The sequence below is a fragment of the Sphaerodactylus townsendi genome, linkage group LG09 (genome assembly GCF_021028975.2).
Source record: "Sphaerodactylus townsendi isolate TG3544 linkage group LG09, MPM_Stown_v2.3, whole genome shotgun sequence".
Taxonomy (NCBI): Eukaryota; Metazoa; Chordata; class Lepidosauria; order Squamata; family Sphaerodactylidae; genus Sphaerodactylus; species Sphaerodactylus townsendi.
This window is the reverse complement of record NC_059433.1, coordinates 64,122,793-64,128,792: the sequence shown is the minus strand read 5'-3', so window position 1 is coordinate 64,128,792 and position 6,000 is coordinate 64,122,793. Positions and strand designations below refer to the sequence as shown.

General features: G+C 48.1%; 1 long non-coding RNA gene across 1 annotated transcript in view; it reads right to left on the bottom strand.

Annotated features, from left to right (window-relative positions):
* Positions 1-266: 266 nt before the first annotated feature.
* Positions 267-6,000, bottom strand: part of LOC125439059 — an 85,466-nt gene continuing 79,732 nt past the window's right edge. Inside the window, exon 3 of the long non-coding RNA XR_007245473.1 lies at positions 267-379. This is a non-coding gene — a long non-coding RNA (uncharacterized LOC125439059). The remainder of the gene's footprint in view (positions 380-6,000) is intronic.

The window sequence follows — 6,000 nt, the reverse complement described above, 5'->3', positions numbered from 1 at the left end:
CAGAGATGCCACGCGAGGGCACAGGCTTCTGCCACGCGCGCCCGGTGCACCCTCCTGCTAGAGCTGCTTCCAGATCTACACTGCATACCGCTGAGAGGAGAGAGGCGTAACTAAGAGCCCAAAAGTCACGCATTAGCAAAAAATCACTCAATGAGTAACCCTACTGCGACACACACAAATAATTAGTAACCTACTCTCGGGAACCTGTGAGAACCTGCTGGATCCCACCTCTGGACCTAGGTTAAAAAAGCAGACCAAATTATTACCTAGAGGTTGGTAGCCTTGTCTCGAAGGCCCACCAAAGCTGCTCCTGCTTCCAAATCCGCTCCCGTCAATGGAACCATAAGACATCTTCTTTCAGGTAGGTCCAGAGGCAAACCTTTTAAAGCAACAGAGAAATATGCACGTTAGAAAGCCACCAATTCTTAAAGATGCTTCAAAATCCAGGGAAATTCATTGCAGTCTTCCTGCTACGAACCTGGAAGAAAAGCTGAAACGTTCGTTCAAAACCTGGTTTGGTGAATTCTGTTTTCTGAGGGGATGATTGGTGGCTAAAACCTACAGTATCCTAGAGCAGGCAGTTCGAGTTGAGCTAGGCACCCTGTGAAGCCCAAACTCTCTGATCTCATCCCCCTGCATCCCAGATGCTACGAACATCTCAAACTTCCAACTAACCTGAAGTGTTCAAGAAAGAGGGATTTGGAAAGGATTTACTCTGACTCAATCACACCGCTTCCCAAAGCCTCTAAACCGCCAAGGGCTCATAACCTCCATCAGATATTAAGATAGGTATGTGTGTATAATTTCAGTGGGATGATCCTACTACAGGTATCCTCTCCCTCTATTATTAAATCCACAGAAAAGGTCACAGCAGTCAGAATGCCCCCCTCCCAAACAAAACCGGAGACATGAGAATTTAGAATTTGGCCAGCTCATGAAAGGAACGACAGGAAGAACATAAGAACATAAGAACAAGCCAGCTGGATCAGACCAGAGTCCATCAAGTCCAGCACTCTGCTACTCGCAGTGGCCCACCAGGTGCCATTGGGAGCTCACCTGCAGGAGGTGAAAGCAATGCCTTCTGCTGCTGCTCCCGATCACCTGGTCTGCTAAGGCCTTTGCAATCTGAGATCAAGGAGGATCAAGATTGGTAGCCATAGATCAACTTCTCCTCCATAAATCTATCCAAGCCCTTTTTAAAGCGATCCAGGTGAGTGGCCATCACCACCTCCCGTGGCAGCATATTCCAAACACCAATCACACTTTGCGTGAAGAAGTGTTTCCTTTTCTTAGTCCTAATTCTTCCCCCCAGCATTTTCAATGGATGCCCCCTGGTTCTAGTATTGTGAGAAAGAGAGAAAAATGTCTCTCTGTCAACATTTTCTACCCCATGCACAATTTTATAGACTGCAATGGGCTCGTCTTTGCAAACACGGTCTCCAAACGCGTGACCCGTATATTCCATGTTTTGGTGCTTTGTGTTGGATATTGGGAGCATGGGCACCTTGTGCTGTGCATACAAAGGCTTAGTATAGATGGGACCCTGAATGTAGGATGGTTGAAATAGAGGAGGTAGCACCCATGCACCCTCCGTGTGTTTGAACTGCCTGAACAGGAAGAAGAAGCAGGGGTGTAACGAGGCAGCCCTGGGCAAACTGTAGCCCTGGGCAAAACCTGAGTTGGATGCCCCCCCCCCCCCCGCAATGGGCGGCCACTCCACCGACCAAATTTTTTTTTGCACCAGGACATTGGTGCCTGCAGGGGGTGCATCCATAACTTTGGACCCCCTGAACCAAACTGCACCAAACCTTGGGGTTGCCATCATGACAGTCTCCAGATGATACCCTGAAATTTTGGTGCTGATACGTCCAAGAATGCCCTCCCTGCAAGAACATCCCGAAATTTGCCCAAGAATCTTTGTTCTGCATTTAGTTTTCTGAATTGTTGTCAATGGGGGTTGAGGGCTGGGGGGGCACATTTCTGAAGGCACAGTCTCAAAACTTTCAGGGTCTCATCAGGAGACTGCCCTAATGATACCCCCCAGGTTTGGTGCAGTTTGGTTCAGGGGGGCCAAAGTTATGGACCCTCAAAACTGTAGCCCCCATCTCCTATTAGTTCCCATTGGAAACAATGGGGTATGGGGGCACCCCCTTTGGGAGTCCATAACTTTGGACCCCCTGAACCAAACCTCACCAAACTTGGGGGGTAGCATAAGGACAGTCTCCTGAAGATATGCTGAAATTTTGGTGCCGCTAGCCTAAAACCCGCGCCCCCTGCAGGCCAAAAATTGAAAACCACTAAAATACCCAAAAACGAACCCAGCATTTTGATGCCCCCCCCCCACAAGGTGATGCCCTGAGCAGCTGCCCACCTTGCCCAATGGACATTACGCCAGTGAGAAGAAGAGTTTGGATTTATATCCCCCCTTTCTCTCCTGCAGGAGACTCAAAGGGGCTGACAATCTCCTTGCCCTTCCCCCCTCACAACAAACACCCTGTGAGGTGGGCGGGGCTGAGAGAGCTCCGAGAAGCTGTGACTAGCTCAAGGTCACCCAGCTGGCGTGTGCGGGAGTGCACAGGCTACTCTGAATTCCCCAGATAAGCCTCCACAGCTCAGGCGGCAGAGCAGGGAATCAAACCCGGTTCCTCCAGATTAGATACATGAGATCTTAACCTCTTCTTTGTGCATAGAGCAGTAGTCAGTAGCGGCTGTGGAAGTAGTTGTGAATTTCCTGCATTGTGAAGGGGGTTGATGACCTTTGAGATACCTTCCCACTCTATGTTTCTATGATGACTCCAAAACCCCTTGTTGATCCATCCCCACCCCACCATTTTGGCAGCCGCAAACTTAACCAGCGCACTTCTCTGCTAAGTGGAGCCTCGCCCAGAAAACTCACGTTATCCGTAACACAGAGAAAATTTTAGTCCTTGGTTTTTCCGTTCCAAAAAGGTGCCAAGTGGCAGGCTCCAAACTCTGACACAAAGACCGCAAACAAGAACGGAAGGCATCATTTGCCGGATGAGACCAGAGGGTCCCGCTGCGCCCCGTTTCTGACCAAGAGGCAATCAGTTTGCATTTGGGTAAATAGATCAATGTTGCAAAAGGCATCCCGGCCTCCACAGATCTCTCATCCAAAAAGAAAACACAACAGTCGCACGTTCCCTTTGGAATTCCTCCCCGCTTGGAGAAGCGGGAAGCAAACAACGACGAAACACATTATCCCAGCTCCAGCTGCACGGTAGACCTGCTTTTTGAAGAAACGGGAGCACGTAAGTGGTACAGTCTCTGTCTGGGATGCGGACGGTCCCAGTTTCAAACCGCAGCACCTCTTCTGTGCTTTAAAGGCAGGAAACAACATCTGTCACAGGACTATTTTAATTGTTCTTTGTTAAGAACATAAGAACAAGCCAGCTGGATCAGACCAGAGTCCATCTAGTCCAGCTCTCTGCTACTCGCAGTGGCCCACCAGGTGCCTTTGGGAGCTCACATGCAGGAGGTGAAAGCAATGGCCTTCTGCTGCTGCTGCTCCTGAGCACCTGGTCTGCTAAGGCATTGGCCATCTCAGATCAAGGAGGATCAAGATTGGTACCCACAGAGCAACTTCTCCTCCATAAATCCGTCCAAGCCCCTTTTAAAGCGATCCAGGTTAGTGGCCATCACCACCTCCTGTGGCAGCATATTCCAAACACCAATCACACGTTGCGTGAAGAAGTGTTTCCTTTTATTAGTCCTAATTCTTCCCCCCAGCATTTTCAATGAATGCCCCCTGTTCTCATATCTTATCTTTGGCTCAACCCAACATGGAAAGGTTTGGAATCCATGCCCTACGAAGAGAGACTCAGGGAGCTGGGGATGTTTAGTTTGTTGAAGAGAAGGTTAAGAGGGGACATGACAGCCATGTTTAGATATTTGAAGGGATGTCATGTTGGTGAGGGAGCAAGCTTGTTTTCTGCGCCTCCAGAGACCAGGACCAGGAGTGATGGGTTTAAGGTGAAGGGAAAGAGATTCCACCTAAGCATCAGGAAAAGGTTCCTGACCGTCGGGGCTGTTTGACAGTGGAGTGCATGACCTCGGAGGGTGGTGGAGTCTCCTTCTTTGGAGGTTTTTAAAGAGAGGCTGGATGGCCACCTGTCAGGAGTGCTTTGATTGTGTGTTCCTGCATGGCAGGGGGTTGGACCTGATGGCCTTTGGGGGTCTCTTCCAACTCTGCGATTCCATTATTCTAATGGGGAGATCAATTTAACTGCCATGGCTGATGGCCATAGATGTTACCCCCCTGGACTGTTCAATAACAAGACTCTGTGTTCAGCTGATTTATTTATTTGTGTGTCAGGAATAAGCCCCTGGACCAAACTACAGCCAGAACTAAAGCACAAGCAGCAAAACGGACTCCATTATATCCCATGTCACACACACACCCCCCACACACACACACATCACCTCATCCCACTGCTGACGACCAATTATCAAGCGAGTCCCACAATTTAATTGTGTGTTGTGTGCGGAAGTATTCCTCCCTTCTGACTGCCGACCGACTTCATCGGATGCGTTTCGGTTGTAATAGTTTGGGAGGGGGGGATGAAGTTATCTCCTCTGAGTGTCTCGTTTTATAAATATCTACCCACCCAGTGTCTTTTCTCGAGATTAGATCTCTCCAGTCATCTTAACCTTTGCTCATAGAAAAGATGCTCCGAATTCTTTGTCATTTTGATTGCCTTCTTCTGACACATTTTTCATCAGCACAATATCCTTTCTGAAAGATGGGTCCGCAGCCATAAACAGTTGTGTGTCTTTATGACGACTGAGGCTGAGATTCAGCTTGGGAGAGCCACTCTTATCCCACCTCGGTCTCGGGTCCCTTTTCCCTCCTAATGACTCCAGACCAGCTGATTGTTCAAGGATTTATTGTAAAAGTTCAAAACAATTTTTTTTAAAAAAACATAAAATGCGTTTAGAGATTGCTCAGCTGGTTACATTCCTTTTGGTTCTTTGTCCCCATTCCGGGAACCCATGGCCCAGAGATGCTTCTCTGACCACGTCTCAAGATGGAATTCAAAAACCTTTGTTTTCCCCCTCTCAGGAAAACTCTGTTCAGGCCACGAGGTAACTCAGGCCTTTGAAGTTTCATCCTGGCACCTTTGTATGGCTTCCTGTCCTCCCTTCAGGAGATCAAAAGGCAAAGATGCTTTTCACAGTCATATGTGACTTCCCTTTACTGTAGCGATAGCATCATTCCATGACACGCCCCTTTTAGAGATGAAGTCTGTAAACTCCATGTTCACATACTTCAGCTTCCTAATAACACTGGGCTTCTTAGGAGTCCACATCTTGCAGAAAATAATCAAAAAGTCATTTAGTCTACGTCGTAAATACTAGCAGAGCTAGAAAGAAAGAAAGAAAGAAAGAAAGAAAGAAAGAAAGAAAGAAAGAAAGAAAGAAAGAAAGAAAGAAAGAAAGAAAGGAAGGAAGGAAGGAAGGAAGGAAGGAAGGAAGGAAGGAAGGAAGGAAGGAAGGAAGGAAGGAAGGAAGGAAGGAAGGAAGGAAGGAAGGAAGGAAGGATAGGTGGACGGACAGACAGACATGGCCAATTGGCCATGCTGGCAGGGGCTGATGGGAATTGTAGTCCATGAACATCTGGAGAGCTGCAGGTTGCAGACCCCTAGTCTAACACTTTTACCACTGCACCATGGTGGCCCCCAACCCATCAAATAGTTCATCTCAAATCATGTCGGACCTGAAATAAATCCAAGAGTATGATCTGTGCTGAGCTACCATCCCTGTCTGAATTCTGCAGTTGAACTTTGGAAGTTGAGAGGGCGTAGCCTCTGCAGCAGAAGGACTGGAAAGGAGATTTTTTAAAAACCCTGAAGATTTCAGCTCTTCCTTACACAGGAACTCTCCCTTTTTGTCCGCCTCCTGAACAAGATGTGAAGGACCACCTTTTCCTCCTCTGAGAGAATGGCTCCAGGCTTTTCCTGCAGCAAGCGAGAGCTTCAAACT